Below are 19,728 nucleotides of genomic sequence, written 5' to 3'. Positions count from 1 at the left end.
CAGATACACTTGGTTCAACATACAATATCCATTGGTATATATATATTTGTAGTACAGCCTTAAGCTCTAAATCTTAAAGGACCCACAGTAACGACACCTCTGACTAGAACCAATTACCCTTTTTATCTCCCACCAGGCGGTTTTGTTTGCTTAGACATGGAAGCAGTTTTCACACTGGCCCTTGTCAAGCTACAATGTACAAAAAGTACTATGCCAAGCATTAATAACTTGCATAAAAATTCCACATCACCATATTGAGCACCTTATAATGAGCACAGGTAAGTCCCTAAATGCTAACTGACCTTTCTCTTCTAGTATTAAACATAAAAACCACATGAGAAAGAAATTCAAATAGAAGTAATATAAAACTGTCACAAAGCATAAAAAGCAGCTTGGATGAGAATGGTCTTTTGTAAATTTTAGGGTGATGCAGACAAAAGTTGAAAGGCTGATTAATTTTCCCGACTTTCTCCTGCTTTGGCTTTGTCTTCTTGGGTATCCGATGTGCACAATGTTACGCTGTCTCTCAGTCACTGCATTATTAGCTTCCTGTCTTTGTATGACTCTTCACTTAATGTAGCAATGGTTTCATCCAAAGTTGTCTTTGAAAGAAAGCAGGCTTTCTCAGAGGAGTTCAGATCTCAAAATAGAATACAGGGAAATTAAGGACCAGATCCAATGTGATAGGAGGAGTCCATTACATTTCCTTTTTGCTGATGTCAAAAGCCTCTTGGTATGCTTGTTGTGACTGATCCACAATCCCTTTCTTGTCACCACTGGCAACCTCAGACATGTAACGGTAGTAAGTCACCTTTCATTTTCAAATAGAAGTGTTTGCTCTCTGCTTGTGCAGCATTGGGATCAAGAACTCTTCCAAAAGAGATGGTACATCATTGCAGATGTACTCTAACCTTGGTCTCAACCTCCTCTCTACACAATTCATCTGTTGTTTTGTTCAGCATCTTCTGTCTTTAACTCAGTACTTGAGATGACCCTCCAAAATGGTCTACAAATTCTTACAACATTTTTATAAGTAACTGAGAGAAGATTACCCTCCCCACTGGCTAATTCAGCTCCTTGCTTAGTTACAGACATCATGCAGGCTGACAAGACATCACACTGCTCAGCCAGTTTTGTTTCTGATCCAGCTTATCTTCATTCATGCTTGGATGTTTATGTCCAGAGTGGCTGGTGGAAGATGGATGGGGGCTCAGCAGTGTCTGACTTTTTTGTTTTCAAAGACACTTTTATCGGATTAATGATGCTCTCATCTATTCCTGAATTACTAAGAGGTTTTCTTTTTTAAGACATGATTTTAGGTTGAACTTTATCAAATACTTTCCCTGTACCTAACTGAAATAACCATATTGTTTTTCTCTTTTAATATCTTAATGTGGCAGATTATAGTCATGGATTGTTGAAACATAAGCCTGAAGAGGAGCAGTTTTATGCATTTTTTTCATATAATTTATTTTCTTTGTTATATGTATGCATACAAGTTTAACTGTAACCAAGCAGGACCCTACTGGGCCTTCCTGGGACAGACCCCTCCCCCATATCCTCTGGTTTAGTTCCTCTCTTAAGTATTTAGGTAACAGTATCTGATGCACATTTCCAGAGTTGTTTTACAGATACTAAAATCCCCACCAAAAGAGACCAAGGATTGATAACATTAACCCCTGTGGCACTGCCCTGTTACGTCACCGTCAACCAATCACAGGACTATGCTGGTTACATAACCTGGGACTCCCCTCCCTCACCTGGCCTTTAAAAATACTTTCCTGAAACCTATCAGGGAGTTCTGGTATTTTTGAGCACTAGCTACCCTGGACTACTTGCTTGGCATGCTGCAATAAACGCTGCACTTTCCTTCACCACAACTCAGTGTCAGTAGATTGGCTTTACTGCGTGTGGGCAAGCTGACATGTGTTTGGTTTGGTAACATACATTTCAATTCTTTTAAAATTTATTATAAAGTATACCATGCTATTTGTAATAATTTAGGACTTTTTACTAAAAATATATTGTTTAGGTTTATGTATATTATCACATTCATTCATTTTGACTGTTGTTTCATATTTCATTGTGTAAGTAAACAATTTATTGTATGTTTGTTCATATCAATTATCAGAACTTTTTATAAGCTATAGTAATAAAGATAGTATATAGTTGGCACAGGAATAGAAAACTGGTCAATGGAATAGAGAACCAAGAACTAGACTCACCCATTCATAGAACTTTAAGTACGTCAGAGATGTCCTGTCTCATCAGTAAGAAAGGGTGGGAGGATTCAATAAGTGAAACTGAAAAACCGGCTATCCACAAAAATAAAATCATTTCCAGAAAGATTAAGGATTTGAATATTAAAAACAAACCATCTTAGTAGAACATATTGGTGAACATATTTTAGGCACAAAAATTATTGACAATATTTGATAATATTAAAATTAAGAAAATTGGTTCATCAACAAATACTACTAAGTGAAACATAAGTTATAAATGAGAAAAAGCTATCAGCAATAAACATAGCCAACAAGTTAATTTTATTAAGGCTAGTTAAAGAACCCCTACAAATTAGTAAGTAAAGCTACAACTCAAAGAAAACAATGGTGCAAAGGACATGAAAAAGCATTTCACAGCAGAGGAAATACACATAGCTAATAAATGAACTTCATCCATTGTCAGGGCAATGTAAATCAAGACTGCTATAAGACATCATTGTAACTCTCATTAAACGAGCAGATATTTTAAAAGCTTGGAAGAACCCTGTGATAAATGGAATATTTCCTGCCATATCAGTAAACAAAGGATGTCACAGTCATCAACGATTGCAACCCTCCAACATGAGCTGGTGAGCCCTGAGGGAACTCAGGGCTGAAAAGAATACCTGTCATCTAGCAGCCATCAGACTGTAGCCACTCCCTACAGTGAGCTCTCAGGAAACTCAGGATGTGAAAACACAGAATACTGGCCCCAGATAGCTGAGGTGCACATCAAAGGAATGGTTTCAGTGAGCCCAGACTCTTGCATCTTCCCATACATAGAAAAACGCTCAATTCCTTAACTTGAGATATCCGGTTTTCCTTAATTAACAATAATATTTTGATGTGCAGACTACCTGCCCTTTGTTACAAAATTTCTATATAGCCTGGCTCTCCCACCTCCCCTACCATCCCCCCCACCCCCCACCCCCGGCCACCTTCGACTCCTTGGAGCAGTTTCTCAGAGTTATCTGAAGCGCTGTCTCCCAGGCTGCAGTCCTCATTTTGCCTCAAATAAAACTTAACTCGTAATTCTCACTTTGTGCATTTTTTTTAAAGTCAACATCTGTGTTGGAAGTGATATATACCTTAAATCTCTTATACATTTCTGGTAAAAGCACCATGGTATTACCTTGTAAGTTTAGACTAGTAATACTAATCCTGTATATAAAGTCAAGAGAAACATATGTTTATATATATGTTTATACGTATATATATCAGAAGACATGTACAAGAATATTCATAGCAAAACTGTTCGTAACAGCAAAACCATAGAAAAAACTCAAATGTTCATTGGCAAGAGAATAGATGAATTAATTGTGTACTTACATGATGGACTATAGAAAAACATTCAAATTGAACAAATTATAGCAACTCTGTATATAAATGTTAATTGCATGCTATTTAGTGAAAAAATATACTAAATTATTACATTATTGTACAATATCCTCCTTACTAGTGTTAAAACAACTAAAATCATATACACTTTATGGAAACATGAAATAGTTAAAAAGAACATATAAAATGGAAAGCAAGAGAATGATGAACATAAGAATCAGGTGACAGTTTCTTTGGGTGAAAAGGATGAAAGCAATAGGAGAAAAACAGGGGGAAAAGCCATAGAGCTAGAAATGAGTTACCATGAAAAATCCGGCTTTTAGTGTTTTTTATGTAAAAGATTGTATCATCTGCAGAGAGAATTTAACTTATTCCTTTCTGAATCAGATATATTTTATTTCTGTTTATTGATTAATTGCTCTGGCCAGAGACTCCAACCAAAAACTATTAGGACTAATAAATGAATTCAGTAAAGTTGAAGGAAACAAAATTAATATACAAAAATTAGTTACATTTTTATACACTAACAATGAGCTATCTGAAAAAGAAATTAAGGATACAATGCCAATTACAATAGCATCAAAAAGAATAAAATACTTAAGAATACATTTAACCAAGGAAGTGGAAAATTTGTACAACTGAAAACTGTAAAACAGGGGTTCCTAACCCCCAGGCTGTGGACTGGTACCAGTCTGTGGCCTGTTAGGAACCGGGCCGCAGGAGGTGAGCCATGGGCAGGCAAGTGAGCAAAACTTCATTGGCCACCCCCATTGCTCCTCATTGCTCGCATTATCGCCTGAACAATTCCCCCCCATCCGTGGAAAAATTGCCTTCCATGAAACCGGTACCTGTTGCCAAAAAGGTTGGGGACCACTGCTATAAAACACTGATAAAAGAAAGATATAGGAATCAAAACAGTATGACACTGGCATAAAAACAGACACATAGACCAATGAAACAGAATAGAGAGACCAGAAATAAACCCATACGTATACAGCCAACAACAAAGGTTTTAAGAATACACAATAAGGGAAGTATGGTCTCTTCAATATATGGTGCTGGGAAAACTGGATACTCATATGCAAAAGAATGAAATTGAAACCTAATCTTACACCGTAAATAAAAATTAACTTGAAATGGATTAAAGACATAAATGTAAGATCAGAAACCATGGAACTCCTTAAAGAAAACATAGGGGAAAATCTCCTTGACCCTGATCTTGGCAACAATATATATATTTTTTGATATGGCACCAAAAGCAGACAAGAAAAGCAAAAATTAAAAAGTGGGACTACATCAAGCTAAAAACCTCTGTACAGCAAAGGAAACAATCAGAAAAATGGAAAGGCAATTTATGGCATGGGAGAAAATATTTTCAATCATATATTTTTGATAAGAGGTTACAGTCCAAAATATATAAGGACCTCATACAATTCAATAGCAAACTAAATGATACAGTTAAAAAGTGAGCAAAGGACCTTACAGACATTTATCCAAATAAGACATACACATGGGCAACAGTTATATGAAAAGGTGCTGAAAATCACTAATCATCAGGAAAATGCAAATCAAATGAGATAACTCCTCATACCTGTTAATATGGCTATTATCGAAAAGAAAGGAGATAAATATTGATGAGGGTGTGGAAAAAAGCAGACTCTTGTACACTTTTGGTGGGAATGTAAATTGGTACAGCCATTATGGAAAAAAAAATATGGAAGTTCCTCAAAAGTCAAAAATATAACTACACATGGCCCAGCAATCCCACTTCCGGATATGTATCCAAAGGAAATGAAATCAGTATCTTGAGGAGATATCTGTACCCCTAATTTCACTGCAGCATCATTCACAACAGCTAAGGTATGGAAACAACCTAAGTGTCTGTCAACAGATAAGTGGATAAAGAAACTGTGGTGTGTGTGTGTGAATATACATATATGTATTTGTATATATATGCATATGTACACGTGTATATATATATATATATAAAATATACAATAGAATATTAATCACTCATAAAAAGAAGGAAATTCTTCCCTTTGCAACATGAATGAACCTGGGGGACATTATCCTAAGTGAAATAAGCCATACATGGAAAGACAAATACAATATGGTCTCATTTATATGTGAAGCCTAAAAAAGTCAAACTCATAGAACCAGTGATTAGAATGGTGATGGCCAGAGGCTGGGTGTTGGGGGAAATGAGGAGATATTGGTCAAAGGGTAAAAACTTTCTGTTATAAGATGAATCAGCTCTGGGGCTCTAATATACAGTATAGTGATTATAGTTAATTATACAGTACTGTATACTTGAAACTTGCTAAAAGAGTAAATCTAAAGTGTTCTCATTGCAGAAACAAAAAATGATAACTATATGAGTTTATGGATGTGTTAATTAACTTGATTGTGGTAATTATTTCACAGTGTTATCATATATTAAATCATCACGTTGTGCTATCTAAAAAAAAAAAATGCACTTACTTTGCAGCCCACCCATTTCACTCCCAAGTATTTACCCAAGAAAAATGAAAAAAAATGTGCAAATACTTGTTCATAAATATTCACAGAAATTTTATTTAGAATAGCCAAAAAAGCAGAAACAAACCAACTGTCTGCCAACAAGTAAATAAATTGTAGTACATCCATGTAATGGAATACTATCTAAAAATATTAACTGTTGATACCTGCAACAACATGACTGAATTTCAAAAGAATTTTGATGAAATAAATCAGAAAAAAAGTACATACTATGTGATTAAATTTACATGAAATTCTTAAAGCATCTAAACTACAGTGAGAGAATAGCTAAGTGGTTGCCAGGGCCTGGAGCTGAGGGAAATGTATTGCCTTGCAAAAGAGGATCAGGGAGCTCTTTGGGATGATGATGGTCTTCTATGTCTAGATTGTGATAATGGTTACCCAAGTCTACATATTTGTCAAAATTCATTGAACTATATACTTACAATGAGTACATTTTCTTTTCTATAAATTGTACTCCAGTAAATTTGACAAAAAAGAATATCACCTTCATTCTGGGTGGTACATTCACAAACATGTATTATATTAAAGTAAACAAACAATCTAATCACATAAATTTAGTAAATATATACCTACACAATGGAAGGTCACAAATGTACAGTTGGATTATGATCAATCCTAGTCTGGACACTTGAGATCTTTAAAATTTCGAAAAGCAACACATCTGCCCATGCACTCTCAATGCCTTTTAGAAAGTTTGAATAAAACTTTATTGGCATTTCTGAGAATTGATATGTGTTTATAATATCTTTGATAGGAACATGTGTTATTATTGCCTTGATATTTGAAAACTTATTAGAGATACAAAGAAAATTACATGACTCTTCAGCTGTTATCTGCTATTAGTGTATTGAGAAAAACAGTGGATAATTTGATTGCAGACAGAAGTAATGTCCGATCCTAGTTCTCTGGAGCTGTAAGGTGGAACCAGGAGTGGAGGAACAGGGAACGGCAAGGAAGGGGTAGGTACTCTCTTTGCTGGAATTCAGCATAGAAGCTGAAGCTTGATGTGCCAAAGGTCTGAAGCAGAAGAAAGTCAGCATGCCAACTCATGTAACCATCTTTCATTGGTTAGATTGCACTTATTTCTCTAAAAATTCAGACGGATAATCCTTGATCCCAGCCTAAACTACAGCCTTTTTTAAAAAAAAAAATAGGAGATAGAAGTTTCCCTAATATACAAAAAATAGAGAACATGGTTGGAACTTGAAATTGCTGGCTTCTCTGAAAATGTCTGAACTTTATGCAATTATATAGACATCATTTCCTAAGAAATCCACATAGCAAATACTGTAATTTCTCTGACACTGCCGATTAATAGAGACAACTATACTATGGCTCCAACCCATTAATTAGTTCTCAGATATCATCCAGATTGTTTTCTTGTACTGACATCCATGGCCATGCTTCTTGCTTGAGAGGTAGTAGAAGGCAAACACTAAAGGTGCAAGTTCAGGACTCAGACCTGGGTTTATATTCTAACTCTTCACTTAGTAGCTATTTGACATTGAGGATGTGACAACTTTTCTATGCCCTGTTTTCCTCATCTGTAATATCAAGAGAATAATAGTAAGAACAATAAATTTTTGAAAGGTTTTTATATCATTATAGTGTTAAATGAATTAATATATGCAGGCACTTAGAGTTAGAGCTCAACATATGACAGCTATAAAGAATGTATTTAAAAATATTTTTGTTCCAAGAAAATGTTTATGTAGTGAGACTTTGTTCAACCAGTTTGTCCTGAAAGACTAATTTTCTACCTAAAAGAGACTGGATTCAAGATCCTTCTCACTTTAGAAAATAACCTGTAGAAATAGATTCTCAGTGGACTCGTACGTGTTTGGAAACCTATACCTCAAACTGAAAATGATTAACTGAAGAAAGAACAAGTTTGTTCTTATTTCTTGAAGAGGTATCACCAACCCTAAGTGTAACTCTGATCCTTCTCACTAATACTCTGTCCATTCTTGTCAAGCAGAAGAAAATGTGGTAGGCTGGGGCTGGTGATTTACTCAGATCACTCAAATCTCCATTTGACAGGCACTTCTTATTATCTCTCTCTATTTTTGTTCCCTGTGCAATTTTGGAATGACATCTATGTATTTTCCTTCTTTTCAGTTGAAAACAAAACTGAACTAAATTAAAGTAAGCTAAATTAAACTAAACAGAACAATACAAACATTCCCCTCCCAAACAAAAACAGCTTGGAACATGTTCTTGTGTATCATGATATAACCAGAAAGTTTTCTTCCATATCAGTATCTATAATTCTAAAGAAAAAGAGCATTGACCAAGGGTTAGGGAACATTACAAGAAATTTTACAGAGTGTTGGGACTTTCCAGATGTTGCTGATTTATTACCATAACTAAACAGGATAAGTTTATTATCCAGATCTGGAATGTCCTACCATCCTAAATGGTCTACTTAAGAGAGTAATACTGATTATACATGACTCAGTTATATATACTCTTAGTCAGCATTTTTTTGGCATGAGGACCAATTTATGGAAAACAAAGTCATTTAAAATGATATTTAAGGGCTTCCCTGGTGGTGCAGTGGTTGAGAGTCCGCCTGCCGATGCAGGGGACGCGGGTTCGTGCCCCGGTCCGGGAAGATCCCACTTGCCGCAGAGCGGCTGGGCCCGTGAGCCGTGGCCGCTGAGCCTGCGCATCCGGAGCCTGTGCTCCGCAACGGGAGAGGCCACAGCAGTGAGAGGCCCGCGTACCGCAAAAAAAAAAAAAGATATTTAAAAATGAAAGTAGTCTTTAAAATGTATCTTTAAAAAAATGATAAATGTTCACTTAAAAACATCCAAACTATATACTTCCAACTACAATAAAATAAAATATCACCAACACCCAGAAACAGCAACAAAAACACATTAATTCTATTTTACTTCACTGAGTCCCAAGAGGAAAGGGTATGTTTATACAACTTGGACTACCTATTTTATTGTGCAAAATAATTACAATGAGAAAATAATTTTTTTTCCTATTAGAGAAGTAGCAAGAGGGAGGCAGCTTTCTAAGAAGCTCACATCCTGATATTAAATTGATTATTTTCTGAATCTATATGATCTCTCTTTGACAGTTGGTCACTGCTGATATATAGCTATAGATTACACAATTACATTCTTAGTCTTAGTTTTGCTTCTTTGTTTAATTAGTTGAATCTCATTGCCAGTCAGGACTAGGAGCTTCAAGGTTTACTCTTCTTATTTAAGTCAAACTGTCCTACAGGCAATTCAGTGATGGCCTTTTCTATGAGAACAGGGTCTTTTGGGGATCTAATGGACAGCATGGTGATTATAGTTAATAATACTGTACTGTGTGCTTGAAATTTGCTAGGAGATTGTATCTTAAGTGTTCTTACCACACACACACACACACACACACACACACACATAACTAGGTGAGATAATGGATATGTGGTAATCATTACACAACGTGTGCATATATCAAAACATCAACTGTAAAGCTTAAATACATATAATTTTTATTTGTCAATTATATCTTAATAAAGCTAGAAAAAAATAGGGCCACAAACCATAATTTACGATTATTGAAAGATCAAGCCTTAGCTTTTCTATATTGAAGTTTTTGTTTAAAGGAGAATCACAAGGCTTTTAAATATTTAAGATGTCTCTAAAAGAAGGAAGCAGAAAGACACAAATTACAACTTAAAGCCCTTAGGCTGATTAAGACCAAGCTGAGGAAGCATTCTATTTCCTTTCTCAATTCCTAACATTTTTCTTCTAGTTTTATCTTCTTAGGGTGCTGTGCCTTGGTCTTTAGATCACTGAAATTCTGATTTACTAATTTTATATGCCATTTTTGATCACCTTTTTTCTATAGTACAACATCTCTGATTCCCCTGCCTCCTTCCACCTCCCCTTCCAGGCTTAGAAGGGTGATGCAGACCCAGTATGATATTACGGAAGAATATACAGACAGGTTAAACTAGCCAGTTGAACATATATACTATGCATTTTTTTTGTGTTTTTTTTTTTTTTTTGCGGTATGCGGGCCTCTCACTGTTGTGGCCTCTCCCGTTGCGGAGCACAGGCTCCGGACGCGCAGGCCTAGCAGCCATGGCTCATGGGCTTAGTTGCTCCGCGGCATGTGGGATCTTCCCGGACCAGGGCACGAACCCGTGTCTCCTGCATTGGCAGGCGGATTCTCAACCACTGCGCCACCAGGGAAGCCCTATACTATTTTACTGCTCTAAAATAGCGATTAACAGAATATCTCACTTTGCACCAGGAGTTGTGTTATATATTTAAAACAAAACATCATAAACAAATCTGAGGTTTTATTATGATCCACCATTTACTGAATTTATGACTTTGAACAGTTCTTTTACTTTTCTGAACTTCAGTTGCCATGTTGGTAAAATGAGAAAAAAATCTAAATATATTTACTTAGTAAGATTACGTATACTCATTTTGCAAATAACATATGCAAAAATATCTGTACGTAGCAGGTATTCTAAAAGTAAGTCTCCAATTTCCAGTATTTTCTATAATGAAATTAATTTAGGTTTTCATAAACCACTGTTTTAGCTTTTGACTGAAAATAATTAAATTCCAATTTTAAGGAAAGTATCTTAAATCAAATTCCAGCACCTTGATTATCAAAGCAAAAACTGAGCTCTAAAACTATCAGGTGATGGCAAGAGAATCAACTCCTTTTTACTGGATTGTTTTCTGGTTACGTTAACACCTATTTCAAAACTTATCCAGAATTTTTGCCTTTTGGCTTTGACACTGAACTTAAAGTGGTGATATTTCAGGGAACACTGAAATGCAAAGGACGCTAGGTTGCATTTACTTTAAGGTTCCTTCACAGTGACTTTTACATGACTTGTTAGACATTAGCCTCCCTGTTTTGAAAAGGCCAGGTACATCAGGGTCAGTGCAGAGGGTGATCACCATTAGCCTGCACTTTGTCACTGTCATCCAGCTGCTGAATGGCTGCATTTTACATTCCACAGGTAATGGAGGATGTCAGAGCTATTTCAACTCCTATACAAGTCAGAAGTTAACTGAGGACTCAGGGTTTCTGATTTTAGCAAGAAAGACTTTTTCTGCCCAAGTCCCTCAAATAAACTACGCTTGATTTTCAATGGGAATATAGTAATTATTGCCTGTGAGTGCATTTCATTAACTTATTAATGAACTTTATGGTAGAATGAGATCAGAATTTAGTATGTACATTTGTAAGTAATTACAGGACAGGCACAAACTTTGCTTCAAATATTTGCTTTAAACTGGATTTTAACCGAGATTAAATATCATTATGAGATGCATGTTGTGTTGCCTTTCATTCTTTATATCAACCTATTAGTATATGTGGTTTCAGAAATTAAGTTATAGCATGCTCACTCAAGACTGCACTGATCCCACTTGCTCCTATCTAAGCCCAGCCCAACAGGCTGCAGCATCCAAACACTGACAGTTTTATTTGGGCTTTGAGCAGAGATTTTATTTCACTTCATTACATCTTAACACACTTTACATTTTTTATTCCACTATGGCAGGCTCATCCTCCTTTCACACTGCCAGAGGCTACCAATTGGTAATAAATCTCAGTTTCCAACCCACTCAAAAGAGGAGAAATCAAATGAGTAAAAAAGAAAGTAGACCATAGCCACTGCCTCCATTCACACTCATAGATTTTCTACAACCTTAGGGGATTTGTTAAGGTCCTACGTGTACCATTTAAGGATAACCATGAATTGTATGTAAGGAGACTTGGAGTTTTAAAAATTAAAAAAAAAAATTTTTTGAAGTATAGTTTATTTACAATGTTGTGTTAATTACTGCTGTACAGCGTATGATTCAGTTATACATATATATACACTCTTTTTTATATTCTTTTCCATTATGTTTTATCATAGGATATTGAGTATAGTTCTCTGTGCTGTACAGTAGGACGTTGTTGTTTATCCAGTCTATATATAGAAGCTTACATCTGCTAACCCCAACCTCCCACTCCATCCCTCCTCTAACCCCTCTCCCTTGGCAACCACCAGTGTGTTCTCTATGTTTGTGATTCTGTTTCTGTTTCATAGGTAGGTTCATTTGTGTCATATTTTAGATTTCATGTGTAAGTGATATCATATGGTATTTGTCTTTCTCTTTCTGACTTACTTCACTTAACATGATAATCTCTAGTTGCAAAGAGACTTGGATTCTACTTCTGACCCTGGAATTCACTAAGCGAAAACATTAACATTTCTGGCATTAATATTTCCATATTTATAAATTAAAAATAGATAGACCAGATAATTTCTGTCATTTTCTGTTTGAAAAATATACCTTCAGACAACAAGAGAAGAAACATTTACTTTTGAGTAAATCACTGTGTACAAGCTCTTGATTCTCAATTAGTAGAAGAATAACAGACTTTTTAGCTCTTGGTACGTTTTGATAATAATATTGCTTTAAAAATAAATACGTGCTTTTTTGTTTGTTTTCCTTTCTTTTCTTTTTATTGTATGTATATGAGAAGATAAATGTTAGCTGAATCCATTGTGGTAATCATTTCACAATTTATATAAATCAAACCATCATTCTGTATACTTTAAACTTTTACAGTGATATATGTCAATTATTTCTCAATAAAACTGGAAAAACAATAATTAGATAACTTAAATAGTCCACTACCTATTAAAGATAACCTATGCACAAAGAACATTCCAGGTGAGATGTCTTCACTTACTAATTCTATCAAATGTTTGTACCATGCTACAAAAACTCCTCCAGATATTTGAAGAAGAAATACTTCCTAGGTTATGAGGCCAGTGTTACTCAAAGACATTACAAGAAAACTGTAAGTCACTATTCCTCGTAAACATAGATGCAAAAAACCTTAAAAATAAACATCATATTCTGTGAGCAGAAAATGTGATCCTCAAAGCATATCTTGGTGGCTGGAGCAATTTCCCAAACTCAATCAGCTGAAAACTCCCAGGATTCAAGAGGAGTTTAGACTTCAACTTCAAATTCTATTTGCTAATTTTGTCTCTAATCTTTATCTCTCCAAACCGACTGTAAATACTTTGTAAATACAAAGTATATACTTTGTAAATACGAAATATTTTTGTAAAATGAAGTTGGAGATCATATCATATCGTCGACTTAAGTTTTTACCACTAACAAAGCAATTAGGTATTTAAGTAATATTTGTTCAGTAGAGTGATAGTCACAAATGTAGAAATCAATTGCGTCTAACAGAAGAATTTAATACACACTGGGGTGTTGATACTGATCTCAGTCTAAGACAGTTATCTTAATCTAGCTAATGGCAGCTCCTCTTTCTATATGCATATAGATTTTGATTCAAACTTTTAATTTAAATATATCTTCAAAAAGTGTAGAATAAAAGTGTGTATCAGAATAAAATTTATAAAGTAAACAAACCCATGTGACCATCACCCAGATTAAAAACAGAGCACTGTCGAGATCCCAGAAGCCCTCTTTTGTCCCCTTATAGTTATTAAGCCTCTAAGAGTAACCGCTCTGCTGACTTCTGACACCATAGGCTAAGTTTGTCTGTATTGGAAGCTTTCATCAGTAAAATCACAACATTTGCACTCTTTTGGGTCTAGTTTCTTTTACTGTCCATTAGATTTCTCCATATTGTTGCATACAGTTATAATTTGTTCATCGTCACTGCTAGATAGTATTTATTGTATACATATACAACTATTTATCCAGTCTACTATTAGATTGTTGGGTAGCTTCCAATTTGGGGATATTATGACAGTGCCATTGTAAACATTCCTGTATATGTCTCTTGGGACATACACTTATACATTTCTATAGAGTTTCTACCAAGGAATGGAATACTTGGATCAAGAATGTGTATATGCTTAGCTTTAGTAGATACTGTCAAGCACTTTTCCAGTGTATAGTTCCACCAACAATGTATGAGAGTTCCAGTTGCTCTACAGCTTCACCAACGTTTGGAATTGTTATCGATTTTTGTTGTTGTTGTTGTTATTAATTAATTAATTAATTAATTTTTAATATCTTTATTGGAGTATCATTACTTTACAATGGTGTGTTAGTTTCTGCTTTAAAACAAAGTGAATCAGTTATACATATACATATGTTCCCATATCTCTTCCCTCTTGAATCTCCCTCCCTCCCACCCTTCCTATCTCACCCCTCTAGGTGGTCACAAAGCACTGAGTTGATCTCCCTGTGCTATGTGGCTGCTTCCCACTAGCTATCTATTTTACATTTGGTAGTGCATATATGTCCATGCCACTCTCTCACTTTGTCACAGCTTATCCTTCCCCCTCTCCATATTCTCAAGTCCATGCTCTAGTAGGTCTGTGTCTTTATTCCTGTCTTGCCGCTAGGTTCATCATGACAACATTTTTTTTAAAATTTTAGATTCCACATATATGTGTTAGCATACGGTATTTGTTTGTCTCTTTCTGACTTACTTCACTCTGTATGACAGACTCTAGGTCCATCCACCTCCCTACAAATAACTCAATTTTGTTTCTTTTTATGGGTGAATAATATTCCATTGTATATGTGTGTCACATCTTTTTTATCCATTCATCTATTAATGGACACTTATGTTGCTTCCATATCCTGGCTATTGTAAATAGAGCTGCAATGAACATTTTGGTACATGACCCTTTTTGAATTATGTTTTTCTCAGGGTATATGCCCAGTAGTGGGATTGTTGGGTCATATGGTAGCTCTACATTTAGTTTTATAAAGAAACTCCATACTGTTCTCCATAGTGGCTGTATCAATTTACATTCCCACCAACAGTGCAAAGGGTTCCCTTTTCTCCACACCCTCTCCAGCACTTATTGTTTCTAGATTTTTTGATGATGGCCATTTTGACCGGTGTGAGATGATATCTCATTGTAGTTTTGATTTGCATTTCTCTAATGATTAATGATGTTGAGCATTCTTTCTTTTGTTTGTTGGCAATCTGTATATCTTCTTTGGAAAAATGTAAATTTAGGTCTTCTGCCCATTTTTGGATTGGGTTTTTTGTTTATTTGATATTGAACTGCATGAGCTGCTTGTAAATTTTGGAGATTAATCCTTTGTCAGTTGCTTCATTTGCAACTATTATCTCCCATTCTGAGCGTTGTCTTTTTGTCTTGTTTATGGTTTCCTTTGCTGTGCAAAAGCTTTTAAGTTTCATTAGGTCCCATTTGTTTATTTTTGTTTTTATTTCCATTTCTCTAGGAGGTGGGTCAGAAAGGATCTTGCTGTGATTTATGCCATAGAGTGTTCTGCCTATGTTTTCCTCTAAGAGTTTGATAGTGTCTGGCCTTCCATTCAGGTCTTTAATCCATTTTGAGTTTACTTTTGTATATGGTGTTAGGGAGTGTTCTAATTTCATACTTTTACATGTACCTGTCCAGTTTTCCCAGCAGCACTTATTGAAGAAGCTGTCTTTTCTCCACTGTATATTCTTGCCTCATTTATCAAAGATAAGGTGGCCATATGTGCATAGGTTTAACCTCTGGGTTTTCTATCCTGTTCCACTGAGGTATCTTTCTGTTTTTGTGACAGTACCATATTGTCTTGATTACTGTAGCTTTGTAGTACAGACTGAAGTCAGGGAACCTGATTCCTCCAGCTCCGTTTTTCTTTCTCAAGATTACTTTGGCTATTCAGGGTCTTTTGTGTTTCCATACAAATTGTGAAATTTTTAGTTCTAGTTATGTGAAAAATGCCATTGGTAGTTTGATAGGGATTGCATTGAATCTGTAGATTGCTTTGGGTAGTATAGTCATTTTCACAACGTTGATTCTTCCAATCTAAGAACATGGTATATCTCTCCATCTGTTGGTATCATCTTTAATTTCTTTCATCAGTGTCATAGTTTTCTGCATACAGGTCTTTTGCTTCCTTAGGTATGTTTATTCCTAGGTATTTTATTCTTTTTTTAGCACTGGTAAATGGGAGAGTTTCCTCAACTTCACTTTCAGATTTTTCATCATTAGTTTACAGGGATGCAAGAGAGATTTCTGTGCATTAATTTTATATCCTGCTACTTTACCAAATTCATTGATTAGCTCTAGTAGTTTTCTGTTAGTACCTTTAGGATTCTCTGTGTATAGTATTATGTCATCTACAAACAGTGACAGCTTTATTTCTTCTTTTCTGGTTTGGATTCCGTTTATTTCTTTTTCTTCTCTGCTTGCTGTGGCTAAAACTTCCAACACTATGTTGAATAATAGTGGTGAGAGTGGGCAACCTTGCCTTTTTCCTGATCTTAGTGGAAATGGTTTCAGTTTTTCACCACTGAGGATGCTGTTGGCTGTGGCTTTGTTATATATGGCCTTTATTATGTTGAGGAAAGTTCCCTCTATGCCTATTTTCTGCAGGGTTTTTATCATAAATGAGTGTTGAATTTTGTCAAAAGCTTTCTCTGCATCTATTGAGATGATCATATGGTTATTCTCCTTCAGTTTGTTATATGGTGTATCACATTGATTGATTTGCATATATTGAAGAATCCTTGAATTCCTGGGATAAACCGCACTTGATCATTGTGTATGATACTTTTTTTTTTTTTTTTTTTTTTTTGTGGTATGCAGGCCTGTCACTGTTGTGGACTCTCCCGTTGCAGAGCACAGGCTCCGGACGCACAGGCTCAGTGGCCATGGCTCACAGGCCGAGCCACTCTGTGGCATGTGGGATCTTCCCAGACCGGGGCACGAACGGTGTCCCCTGCATTGGTAGGCGGATTCTCAACCAATGCACCACCAGGGAAGCCAGTATGATCCTTTTAATGTGCTGTTGGATTCTGTTTGCTAGTGTTTGGCTGAGGACTTTTGCATCTATGTTCATCAGTGATATTGGCCTATAGTTATCACTACCTGTGACATCTTTGTCTGGTTTTGGTATCAGGGTGATGGTGGTCTCATAGAATGAGTTTGGGAGTGTTCCTCCCTCTGCTATCTTGTGGAAGACTTTGCGAAGGATAGGTGTTAGCTCTTCTCTAAATGTTTGATAGAATTTGCCTGTGAAGCCATCTGGTTCTGGACTTTTGTTTGTTGGAAGATTTTTAATCACAGTTTCAATTTCAGTGCTTGTGATTATCTGTTCATATTTTCTATTTCTTCCTGGTTCAGCCTTGGCATGTTGTGGATTTCTAAGAATTTGTCCATTTTACTGGCATACTGTTACTTGTAGTAATCTCTCATGATCTTTGTATTTCTGCAGTGTCAGTTCTTTTTTATTTCTAATTCTATTGATTTGAGTCTTCTCCCTTTTTTTCTTGATGTGTCTGGCCAATGGTTTGTCAATTTTGTTTATCTTCTCAAAGAAGCAGCTTTTAGTTTTATAGATCTTTGCTATCGTTTCCTTCATTCCTTTTTCATTTATTTCTCATCTGATCTTTATGATTTCTTTCCTTCTGCTAACTTTGGGGTTTTTTTGTTCTTCTTTCTATAATTGCTTTAGGCGTAAGGTTAGGTTGTTTATTTGAGATGTTTCTTGTTTTTTAAGATAGGATTGTATTGCTATAAACCTCTTTCTTAGAACCGCTTTTGGTGCATCCCAGAGGTTTTGAGTCTTCCTGTTTTCTTTTTCATTTGTTTCTAGGTATTTTTTGAATTTCTCTTTGATTTCTTCAGTGATCTCTTGGTTACTAAGTAGTGTATTGTTGAGCATCCATGTGTTTTTCTTTTTTACAGATTTTTTCCTGTAATTGATACCCAGTCTCATAGTGTTGTGGTTAGAAAAGATACTTGATACAATTTCCATTTTCTTAAATTTACCAAGGCTTGATTTGTGACCCAAGGTATGATCTCTCTTGGAGAATGTTCCATGAGCACTTGAGAAGAAAGTGTATTCTCTTGTTTGTGGATAGAATGTCCTTTAAATATCAATTAAGTCCATCTTGTTTAATGTATCATTTAAAGCTTGTGTTTCCTTATTTATTTTCATTTTGGATGATCTGTCCATTGGTGAAAGTGGGGTGTTAAAGTCCCCTACTATGATTGTGTTACTGTTGATTTCCCCTTTTATGGCTGTTAGTATTTGCCTTATGTATTGAGGTGCTCCTATGTTGGGTGCATAAATATTTACAATTGTTATATCTTCCTCTTGGATTGATCCTTGATCATTATGTAGTGTCCTTCTTTGTCTCTTGTAATAGTCCTTATTTTAAAGTCTATTTTGTCTGATATGAGAATTGCTACTCCAGCTTTCTTTTGATTTCCATTTGCATGGAATATCTTTTTCCATCCCCTCACTTTCAGTCTGCATGTGTTTCTAGATCCGAAGTGGGTCTCTTGTAGACAATATATATATATGGGTCTTGTTTTTGTATCCATTCAGCCAGTGTATGTCTTTTGGTTAGAGCATTTAATCCATTTACTTTTAAGGTAATTATCGATATGTATGTTTCTATTACCATTTTCTTAATTGTTTTGGGTTTGTTATTGTAGGTCTTTCCCTTCTCTTGTGTTTCCTGACTGGAAAAGTTCCTTTAGCATTTGTTTTAGAGCTGGTTTGGTGGTGCTGAATTCTCTTAGCTTTTTTTTGTCTGTAAAGATTTTTTTTTTTTGGGGGGGGGGCTATGCAGGCCTCTCACTGCTCTGGCCTCTCCCGTTGCAGAGCACATGCTCCAGACGCGCAGGCTCAGCGGCCTTGGCTCACAGGCCCAGCCGCTCCACGGCATGTGGGATCCTCCCGGACCAGGGCACAAACCCGTGTCCCCTGCGTCGGCAGGTGGACTCTCAACCACTGCGCCACCAGGGAAGTCCTGTAAAGATTTTAATTTCTCCACCAAACCTGAATGAGATCCTTGCTGGGTAGAGTAATCTTATTTTCAGCGTTTTCTCCTTTATCAGTTTAAATTTGTCCTGTCACTCCCTCTGGCTTGCAGAGTTTCTGCTGAAATATCAGCTGTTAACCTTATGGGAATTCCCTTGTCTGTTATTTATTGTTTTTCCCTTGCTGCTTTTGATATGTTTTCTTTGTATTTTATTTTTGATAGTTTGATTAATATGTGTCTTGGCGTGTTTCTGCTTGGATTTATCCTGTATGGGACTCTCTGTGCTTCCTGGACTTGATTAACTATTTCCTTTCCCTAATTGGTGAAGTTTTCAACTATAATCTCTTCAAATATTTTCTCAGTCTCTTTCCTTTTCTCTTCTTCTTCTGGACCCCTATAGTTTGGGTGTTGCTGCATTTACTGATGTCCCAGAGGTCTCTGAGACTGTCCTCAATTCTTTTCATTCTTTTTTCTTTCTTCTGCTCTGCAGTAGTTATTTCCACTATTTTATCTTCCAGGTCACTTATCGGTTCTTCTGCCTCAGTATTCTGCTATTGATCCCGCCTAGACAATTTATAATTTCATGTATTGTGTTGTTCATCATTGTTTGTTTGCTCTTTAGTTCTTCTAGGTCCTTGTTAAATGTTTCTTGTAGTTTATGTATTCTATTTCCAAGATTTTGGATCATCTTTACTATCATTATTCTGAATTCTTTTCAGGTAGACTGCCTATTTCCTCTTCATTTGTTAGGGCTGGTGGCTTTTTGCCTTGGTCCTTCATCTGCTGTGTGTTTCTCTGTCTTCTCATTTTGCTT

At 35.9% G+C, this 19,728-nt stretch overlaps 1 pseudogene; it reads right to left on the bottom strand.

Moving 5' to 3' along the window:
* Positions 1 to 452: 452 nt before the first annotated feature.
* Positions 453 to 19,728, bottom strand: part of LOC131760800 (14-3-3 protein zeta/delta pseudogene) — a 30,610-nt pseudogene continuing 11,334 nt past the window's right edge.

The sequence above is a fragment of the Kogia breviceps genome, chromosome 8 (assembly GCF_026419965.1).
Source record: "Kogia breviceps isolate mKogBre1 chromosome 8, mKogBre1 haplotype 1, whole genome shotgun sequence".
Taxonomy (NCBI): Eukaryota; Metazoa; Chordata; class Mammalia; order Artiodactyla; family Physeteridae; genus Kogia; species Kogia breviceps.
Note: the sequence above shows the minus strand (reverse complement) of the source record. Positions and strands in the feature narration are given on the sequence as shown.